Consider the following 10,999-nt stretch of genomic DNA (forward strand, 5'->3'; position numbering starts at 1 on the left):
CACATGCATAAATAAAAGAAGATTTTTAAACTTAAAGATCAATTGGAAAAAAGTCAATAATTAAATGACAAACAACCCAATTCAGCACTGGCAAAAAATTCAAACAGATATTTCAGTAGAATATATAAATGACAAGCATATGAAAAGATGCTCAACATCATTTGTCAATACAGAAGTACAAATTAAAACCACAATAAAATGTCACTACATATCCATTACAATACCTAAAATGAAAAAGATTAACAATACTGAGTATTGGCAAGGACATGGAACAACTTGTGGAATACAAAATTAAACATACTCTTACCAAGCTACTCAGAAATTTTACTCCTAGACATTTACACAAGGGAAATAAAAACATGTACAAGTATCTGTGAAGGAATTTTCACAGCAGTTTTATTTATACAAATGAAAAACTAGAAACAATTCACATATTTATTAACTGTAGAATAGATACACAAATTTTGGGATATCCAAACAATGGAATGCAATTTAGCAATAAAAATAACAAACTCCTGATATTCATATCATGGCCAAACCTCAAAAGAATTGCATGAAGTACAAGAAGCCAGAAACAAAGTATTATGTATTCTATAATTCTGTTAATATGAAATTCCAGGAAAGGGAAAAATATAGTGATGGAAAGCAGATTAGTTGTTGTCAGGGTTCCATGGGTGAGAGGAGGTAATTGACTACATTGGAGCATGGGAGAACTCGTTGGGATGATGGACCTATTTTGTATCATGATTGCAGTAAAGGTAACATAAACCCATGAAATCAACATGTAAAAAGGGCAGATTTTACAAATTAAAAAAAAAAAAAAAGATTGGGAATGTTCTCTATTAGGTCCTTAAATATGAATTGTCTGATTTCAAACCAAAAGTTTAGTTTATTATGTCTCAAACAAGAAGTAGTACAATTAAAGTATGTGCTTAAACTATCAACATGGTTTTGCCATCTTAACGATAGCTTGTTTATGCCAGCAGCAAAGAAGCCCAGAGAGAGAGTGGCGATGAAATTGCAAAAGGCATTTTCCACGGCTTGGTGAGAATTGAATATTTTTTCTTGCAAGAAGTGGTCCAAAGCCTGGAAGCAGTGGTAGTCAGTTGGTGCAAGGTCTGGAGTATACGGTGGATGACAGAGAGTTTCGAAGTCCAGCTGCTATAGTGTCAGCAGCGTTGCTTGTGTGACAGGTGGTCCAGCGTTGTCTTTCAAGAGGATTGACCTGTCTCTATTGACCAATCTTGGTTGCTTAATCTCAGGCATCTTCATCATTTCATCCAATTGGTTGCAGGAGACATCCGCTGTAATCGATTGACCAGGTTGCATGAAGTTGTAGGGTTGTAGTGGATAATACCAGCGCAGGACCACCAAATAGACACCATTAGCTTTTTTTGATGAATATTCAGCTTTGGACCATGTTTCGGCACTTCATCGTTATCCAACCTTTGTGCCAAATGCTCGCGATTATCAAAAAAAATCCCTTTTTCATCACATGGAACAATACGGTGTAGAAATGGTTCACCTTAATGCCATGACAGCAAAGAAAGGCAACCTTTGAGATGATTTCTCTTCTGACATTCATTTAATTCATGCAGAGCCGATCTATCCAGCTTCTTTACCTTGCCAATTTGTTTCAAATGGTCCAATATTGCTGGAATAGTAACGTCAAACCTTGCTACTAATTCAGGCATAGGTTGAGATGGATTTGCTTATAGCTTTCAGCTTATCATTATCCACCTTGGTCTCAGGTTGCCCATGTGGCTCATTTTCAAGATTAAAATAACCAGAATGGAATTTCTCAAACCATTGCTGTACTGTGCATTCCTTAGCCACACCCTTTCCAAACACTTCATTGATACTATCAGCTGTCTGTGCAGCACTGGTTTCACAAAGGAACTCATATTCAAAAATAACATGAAATTTTTACTTATACATGGTTTCACAAAAATTGCTCTTAAAAAATTTTTGAAAGATAATCACAAGCCAAAGCATGCATTTGAAAGGATGAGGATGTACCTTCACAATAAACATAAAACAAGAAGTGTCAAAGTGAAATGTCAGAGATATCAACTGTCAAACTTAGTACTTAAGGAAATTGGACATTTCATACTTAATAATCTAATACATGGTCAGACCCTCTCTTCCATAGGAAATTTAATTTTCTTCCTGGTACTATTTCTGATAAAATGGCAAATATGATCACAGAAAATGCAGTAGTACAAAACCCATCAGACATGAAGATGGAAAATGGAAACCAGGCTTATTCTTTGGCATAGGCACTAACAGGCTCAGAAAACACTATGCGTTACTTAGACTCAAGTCTTATGACTCAGTCATAGTAAAAAGTTTTCCCACTGAAACTGCCAATGGACTATGTGGCTTTAAATACACAGTCCCCAAATCGGTTCTAAGTAAAGGCCACCTCCTTACATGATATCCTACTTGCTGACGGTACCTTATGGTCACACAGTGCTTCTCCAAGAAATTATTTCATAGTGTTATTTCAGAGTCCTCTGTCCTTCTGAGTCAGAGAAGGAGAGCTCAGTTGTTGGTATTTGAAGTGGGAAAAGATGAGGCACAGAAAATAACTTGTCTATATTGAGAGATAAATGGAGCCAAAAAGGCAATTATTTGACTGTGGTGACATCAAGCTACCCACACAGCTATTTGTTGTTGTTTTTATAATTAAGGATGAAGAATTCAAAATGTATCTTAGTTGCATCCCTGAGAATCCAGAACTCGAATAATCATCCTAATACTATCATTTGTATTTTTTAACTTTTAAATTGATAAAAATTGTATGTATTTAGTATGTATGACATATTTTGATATATGTGTACATTGTGGAGTAGCTAAATCACACTAATTAACATGCATTACCTCACATGCTTGTCATTTTTTGTGCGTGTGGTGATAGTTAAAATCTACTCTCGGCAATTTTCAAGTATACAATATATTGCTATTAACGATAGTCACCATGATATACAATAGATCTCTGGAATTTATTCCTCCTAAGTGGAATTTTATATCCTTTGACCAATATCTCCCTTCTTTAAGATCTTAGTTGCCTTTTTTGGTACCAGAAATCATAGAATGCAAAGTGGACAACAGAAATCACTTGATTTTGGTAAACCAAGTAGCGGTTTTTAGTACAGCCTTGCTTACAGAAAGCTGTTGATGCCAAGGCGGCCAACAGTTTCTTAATAGTATTTACAGCCAGTTAAGAAGGTTTGGCAGCAGCACAGCAAAGAGCTGGCAGAGAGGTCTAGGGTGTGCCTGCTGCTAAACTCAATGCCCAAAGGCACAGTTCTTGGGCTCCTTATCAGGGCTCTGTGCTAGAAACTACTAGAAACTAGTAGTAGAAACTAGTACTCCTAGGAACTAGAATGTGTGTGGGAGGTGGGGTGGGGGGGTTAAAGGTGAGGAGAGAGACACTGGGGAGACATTGCCTTTATGTTTTCCATATGGTACTTGGCTGGATACATCAAACATATTTATGGAGTCTGACTCTTAGTCACATTATTAGGATTTTGGTGGAAAATCTTTCATCCTCCCTTCTCAAATCTCAGTGCTCTCCACACCGCACCATTTTACCTCCAGCTGAGGTAGGTGCTATGATGAGCATGGATTGGCAAGGGAAAGGGTAAATCAATAGCAAAAGCCAGGCTTCCTTGCTGTTGTGGTAAACCAGGGTAAACAAAGTAAGTAGTGAATAAATATGAAGATAGGAAAAAGTGGAAGATACAAGAGACATTTAGGAGCCAAAATTCAAAGGTCTTGGTGACTTGGTCAGATGTGGAAATTAAGCACATGTCAACTGGGTGGAGAGCAGCACCATTCATGGAGCTAGCACAGCAGGAAATGTTGCTTGCTGGATCGGGGGTAATTGTAGAGTATAGCCATGCCAGGGATCCAGGTGAATACAATAGGAATCTTAAACAGTGGTGCAAATCTTGTGGCCCCATTGTTTGTTTTGTAAAAATATTTTATGTGACTACTTCTCCAGCCTAACTTTCTTCCATGCCCTCTTACTTTGCTTCCTCAATCCCCTAACACATTTATATTTAGCTTCTTTCAGTCCCTTGAATGCTCCTTCTCTGTCTTACCCCAGTGACTCTGCAGACGTCCTTTTTTCTTGTGTTTTCTTTTCCTACCCTCAACTTCCTGCCTCTGCTCAATGCCATTCACCTTTCAGGTTTCCACATAGCCACTTCCCCTGGGAAGCCATCCTGGCATCATCCCCAGCAACCCAGGGCCCAGGTTAGGTAGTTGACATTCTTCTGCTTCCTCTCTCACAGTGCTTACTGCCAGTATGAATATCGGACTCTTCACTGTCTCCCTTCACCTCTGTGTTATAAGCTGAACTAAGACAAAAAATGTTTGCCCCATTCTCTGAGGCACAACAATACTGAAATTAGGCCAATTAATTACCCTACAATGGCTTCTAGGTGTTTGAGTGAAAGGAAGAGTCACATGTCTCTCATGTTAAATCAGAAGCTAGAAATGATTCAGCTTAGTGAGGAAGGCATGTCAAAAGCTGACTGAGAAAGCTGAAAGCCAGCCTCTTGTGCCAAACAGTTAGCCAAGTTGTAAATGAAAGAAATTAAAAGTGCTACTCCACTGAATACACAAATGAAAAAGCAAATAGCCTAATTGCTAGCGTAGACAAATTTTTAGTGGTCTATACAGAAGATCACACCAGCCACAACATTCTCTTCCTTAAGCCAATACCTAATCCAGAGCAAGGCCCAAAGTCTCCTCAATTCTGTGAAGGCTGAAAGAGGTGAGGAAGCTGCAGAAGAAAAGTTTGAAGCCAGCGGAGAGTGGCTCATGAGGTTTAAGGAGAGAAGCTGTCCCCATAACATAAAAGTGCAAAGTGAAGCAGCAAGTGCTGATGGAGAAGCTGCAGCAAGTTATCCAGAAGATCTAGCTAAGATCATTTATGAAGGTGGCTACACTAAACAACAGATTTTCCATGTAGACCAAACAGTCTTATATTGGAAAACGATGTCATTTAGGACTTTCGTAGCTAGAGAGAAGGCAATGCCTGGCTTCAAAGCTTCAAGGGACAGGGTGATTTTTCTTGTTAGGGGCTAATGCAGCTGGTGACTTTGAGTTGAAGCCAATGCTCATTTACCATTCAAAAAAATCCCAGTGTAGAATTATACTAAATCTACTCTACCTATGTTCTACAAATGGAGCAACAAAACCTGGATGATAATATATCTGTTTACAGCATGGTTTACTGACTATTATAAGCCCTTGAGACCTATTGCTCAGAAAAAAAAATATTTCTTCCAAAATATTATTGCTCATTAACAATTCACCTAGTCACTCAAGAGCTCTGATGGAGATGGACAAGAAGATGAATGTTTTTTTCATGACCTAACACAACATCCATTCTGCAGCCTGGGATCAAGGGATAATTTTGACTTTCACATCTTATTATTTAATACATACATTTTGTAAAGTTATAGCTGTCATAGACAGTGATTACTGGGAAGGATCTGGAAAAAGTAAACAGAAAACCTTCTGCAAAAAATTCACCATTCTAGACGCCATGAAGAACACTTATGATGCATAGGAGACCAAAATATCAACATTAAAAGGAGTTTTGAAAAAGTGGATTGCAACTCCTATGAATGATTTTGAGGGGTTTAAGACTTCAGTGGAGGAAGTAACTGCAGATGTGGTGGAAATTCCAAGAGAACCAGAATTAGAGATGAAGCCTGAAGAAGTGACTGAATTGCTACATTCCCATGAAATCTGAACAGATGAGGAGTTGCTTCTTATGGATAAGAAAAGAATGTGGTTTCTGGAGATGGACTCTACTTCTGGTGAAGATTCTGTGAACATTGCTGAAATGACAACAAATGACTTAAAATATTGTATAAATTTAGTCAACAAAACAGTGTCAGGATTTGAAAGAACTGACTTCAATTTTGAAAGAAGTTCTACTGTGGGTAAAATGTTATCAAACTGCATTGCATGCTACAGAGAAGCCTTTTGTGAAAGGAAGAGTCAATCAATGTGGCAAACTTTACTGTTGTCGTATTTTTCAAAATTGCCACAGCCACCCCAACCTTCAGCAACCACCACCCTGATCAGTCAGCTGTATCGACATTGATGCAAGACCCTCCACCAGCAAAAAGATTATGACTTGCTGAAGGTTCTGATGATTGTTATCATATTTTATCAATAAAGTATTTGTAATTAAGATATGCACATTCATTTTCAGTACTGCACACTTAATAGACAACAGTATAACATAAAATTAATTTTATATGTTCTGGGAAAACAAAAAATATGTGTGATTTGCTTTATTGTAATATGTACTTTATTGTGCTGGTCTGGAACTGAAGACATAACCTCTTAAAGGTATGCCTGTATAGAGAGAGAGAAAGAGAGAGAGAGAGAGAGAGAGAGAGAGAGAGGTGGGGTAGTATGTAATGCATTAAGAACTAGGAAAGAGTTCTAAATGATATTCCGTCCTTAGGAAAGAAAAGTATGACTTTATACACAGTGTTTAAATATTCTGGGCTTCAATTTTATCCATTTAGGTATGAAGAAGAAATAATATGAAGAAAGTTTTATGTCTCTTAAGATTTAGGATTATGTGAATCTATGAAAATAAGCAACCAGGAGAAACCTAAGACTTATCTATTGCTGAATGTTGTAAACAGGAATTTTCAAAAACAAGGTAAGAATTGGGATGATGTCCAATAATATGTAAATAGAAATGGATTTCATATCTTTGTGAAAAATAAATATTATCTCGTGAGTTTTTTTAAGAACAATTTTATGCCTGGATTCTTCAAGTTTTACTTCATGTATTAGGTTACTGAGTATGAAATGTCTGATTTCCTTAGGTACTAAGTTTGACAGTTGATATCTCTGACATTTCACTCAGACACATCTTGTTTTATTTTTTTTGAAGGTACATCCTCATTCTTTCAAATGCATAGTTTGGCTCGTGAATATCTTTCAATTTTTTGTTTTTAGGAGCAATTTTTGTGAAACCATGGATAAGTAAAAAATTTGTGTTATTTTTGAATATGAATTCCATTGTGAAACCAGTGCTGCACAGACAGCCCGTAGTATCAATGAAGTGTTTGGTAAGTATGTGGCTAATTAATGGACAGTACAGCAATGGTTTGAGAAGTTCTGTCCTGGTGATTTTAATCTTGAAAATGAGCCACATGGGTGACCTGAGACCACGGTGAATAATGATGAGCTGAAAGCTACAGTGGAAGCGAATCCATCTCAACCTACACATGAATCAGCAGCAAGGTTTGACATTACTATTCCAATAATATTAGACTATTTGAAACAAATCAGCAAGGTAAAGAAGCTGGATAGACGGGCACTGTGTGAATTAAATGAGTGTCAGCAGAGAAATCATCTGGAAGCTTGCCTTTCTTTGCTGTTACAACATAAAGGTGAACCATTGCTACATCACATTGTTACGTGTGATGAAAAATAAATTTTTCTTGACAATCACAAGCCTTCAGCACAATGGTTGGATAAAGGTGAAGTGCCGAAACACAGTCCAAAATTGAATATTCATCAAAAAAAACCTAATGGCGTCTGTTTGGTGCTCCAGCACTGGTATTATTCACTAGAGTTTCATGAAACTTGATCATTCTATTGCAGTGGATGTGTACTGCAACCAATTGGACGAAATGATGAGAAAGCTTGTGATTAAGCAGCCAAGACTGGTCAATAGAGACAGGCCAATCCTCTTGCAACACAACGCTCGACCACCTGTCACACAAAACATCCTGCTCAAACTATGACAGCTGGACTTGGAAACTCTGCCATCCACTGTATTCACCAGACCTTGCCCCAACTGACTCCCACTTCTTCCAGCCTTTGGACCACTTCTTGCAAGAAAAAATATTCAATTCTCACCAAGCTGTGGAAAACGCCTTTTGCAATTTCATCACCATTCGTTCTCCAGGCTTTTTTGTTCCTGGCATAAACAAGCTACCGTTAAGATGAGAAAACTGTGTCCATAGTTTAGGTGCACACATTGATTAATTGTACTGCCTCTTTTTTGAGATATAATAAACCACACTTTTGATTTGAAATCGGATATTTCATATTTAATAGCCTAATATCATGAATGTTTAATTAAGCCTAGCAATAGACATGCTCATCAAGGTGTTTGAACCCTACCCAATACAGAATAAATCAAGTGCAGCTAGTTAGCCCTTCTCCTAACATTTAATATTAATGAGGGACAACATGGAGGCTATTGGCGCAAAGCAAGTACTTGAGTACGTGCAAGATAACCTATTAATATGGGACTACGTCATTTCCACATAAACGTAAGATGCTTAACCACTAGCAGAGAAAATGGAAATGCTTTCACCTGTTTTAGAGCAAAAGAACTACAAGTTGAGTAAGGTTCTTAGAGATCATCTAATCCAACCCCAGTGGAGCCTTTTATTTTTTTGAAATGCCCCAGTTAAGTGCTGTCCAAGTTATTCTTGAAAATCTCTGGGAAAGCAATGGAATCTCACTGAGAGCAACTCATTCCATCTTTGGACAACTCTATCTATACCACAGTGTTTTTTCTTTTATTGTGCTCCCTGAAGCTTCTGTTTATTGGTTTTAGTTCTGCCATTGGAATCAAGCAAAACACGCCAAATACCTCTCTCACATGACAGCCTTGAATTACTATTGCAAATCTGGAATAAATTCCCAATTTTGTATTTCTATGCAATAGGAAATATAATATGACAATCAAAACCTTTTTGAACTATACATGAATAGAAGTTTAATTTCTTTTTTATTCACCAAATTACAGAAATTACAGTTTAGCTTAAATTCTGATTCACATTGTTTTTAGACTAGAGCTGCCCTCTTTTAAAAGTATCACACCACCTTCTCACCTCTTTTCTGTAGTATGATATCACTCACTACAATCTAATTGCTCTTGTTCTTGCTTCTTGGTATGTGAGAAGTGGGTGGTCAGTTTGATGACATCTGGCATTAAATGCTTGCTGAATTCTCTCTTTTATAGAAATAATTTGATTTATTGCTTTGTAGTAGGCTGCCAGCTTGGGTACACTGGGGAGTGGGGGTGCTGTGAGGATGGTGAGAGCTGAAGTCACTTATGCTTTTATATAAAAATGTATTGGGGTACATGGTTAAGAATATAATAACAATAAAAAATGAATTTTTGGAATAAGACCAGACCTAATTTTGTAACTTGGCCTAGATAGTTACTATCTATATAACCTTCATTAAATGAGTTGATTTCACTCAGCCCTAGGGTCTTCACCTATAAAAAGGGAATAGTATTGAATTTGCAGTCCTATTGTGATAACTAAATGTGACTCTTTGGCACACTTCACCTGGTACAGTGTTGAGCTATTGCCTGTCTTGTTTGAAAGCTAATGCGGAGTTGGAAACTTTATCTCTTAGCTCCTGATAGCTGCCGTCACCACTACCGCCACCCCTGTCCCCACGGACTGGTGTTGCTCAGGACACTCTCCACCCCTCAATCAATCTAGGTAGCATTCTGTGCTCTGACCTTTTACCTTCTCCAGTTGGATTATTCTAAAATGGGAGCGCCTCTGCAGTGGTGAAAGCATCAGCCGTGAGCTGAACTGTCCTATTCTCGTTCATCAGAATAATAAACATGCCAGTAATGCACCGACGGATGAGATGAATGTTTCTAGGACCCAGTTTGTTATGTCCCCAAGTAACTAAGGCTGCTTTGCCTCTGAAGTTCCTCTTAGTGGTCTTGGAATGGCATTGCATGAGAGAGGCTTGCTGCTATTGTCCAGTGAACCAACGGGAATAAAACGTGTACAGAATATTGACTATGTGCCAAGAACTCTGCCAGTTCTGTGCCTCAAACCAACTCATTGAGCTATTCATGCACTCATTCATGCATTCATTCATTTATTCATCAAAACTATTGCAAGCCACCTTTGGGCCAAGTTGTGTATGATGGCCCCAATGAAGAAGTTACTATATAGTATAAAAAGTGCAGTAAAATATGTAAATATACATAGAAATGATACAGAGAAAGGAATACCTACTCCCTGAGGTTGGAAGACAAAGCTTCCTGGAAGAAAAGTGTGTAAGAGTATAGGTTTTCAGAGGAAGAATAGTTCAGGCATAGGAACACACATGTGAGAATAGACAAGGCCTGACCTCGCTTCCTAGCTTGTTATGGAAATGTCCATATGTCAATATTACAGAAGCTTAATGTGCAAAAGGGGATTGTAAAAATAGCTTAAGTTAGGAGAGTATTATGGAAAATAAGACCAAAACCTTAGAATTTAATCCAAAGCTGTGTTGCTAACCAAGAAAGGAAGGAGAGAATTCTTACAAGCTAGTAGCTGGGCTTTTATCACACTTCAATTCCTTTGCATGTTGAAATCATAGCCTCTTGTTAGGGTAAAACCTAAAACCCATTTGAGAATTGAACTTTGTCAGCAATGGAGTGGAGATATTGTGATACACACAGGTGATGGGGGTATAACTTGTGATAAGGAGGGGAAGGGAATTGGGGTGAAAAATGAGAGAAATCTTATGACAAGCCCTCTTCAGTTATTTGTGAAGAGTAGTAATAACTTAGACTTGAAAGGCGAACAGGATTTATCTGGTAAACATTAAGGTATTCTCATTTTGCAGAGACTATATACTTTTCTCTCTAACAGGAAGTTATATGAGATGAAATTCTGATTAATATAGAGAAGTTGATTTTTTTCATCAGGGATGTGGACTTGTGTGTTATATACATTTTGCAAGGCTAATGAAGAATTTTAAGTATGTAGAGTCATGATCGAATTTGCATTTTATAAATATTACCTTGATCACAATGCAGAAGACGAACTTGTGGGGTATGAAGCTGGAGGCAGATAGATTAGTTAGGAGGCTCTTGCAATATTCCTGGGGAGAGATAATGAAGGATTAAACTAAGAAGAGCCATTGGGAATAGAAAGGAGATGATGAGGTGATCTAATAAAAAACTACA

Source organism: Propithecus coquereli, unplaced genomic scaffold, assembly GCF_000956105.1.
Source record: "Propithecus coquereli isolate 6110/MARCELLA unplaced genomic scaffold, Pcoq_1.0 Scaffold3, whole genome shotgun sequence".
Taxonomy (NCBI): Eukaryota; Metazoa; Chordata; class Mammalia; order Primates; family Indriidae; genus Propithecus; species Propithecus coquereli.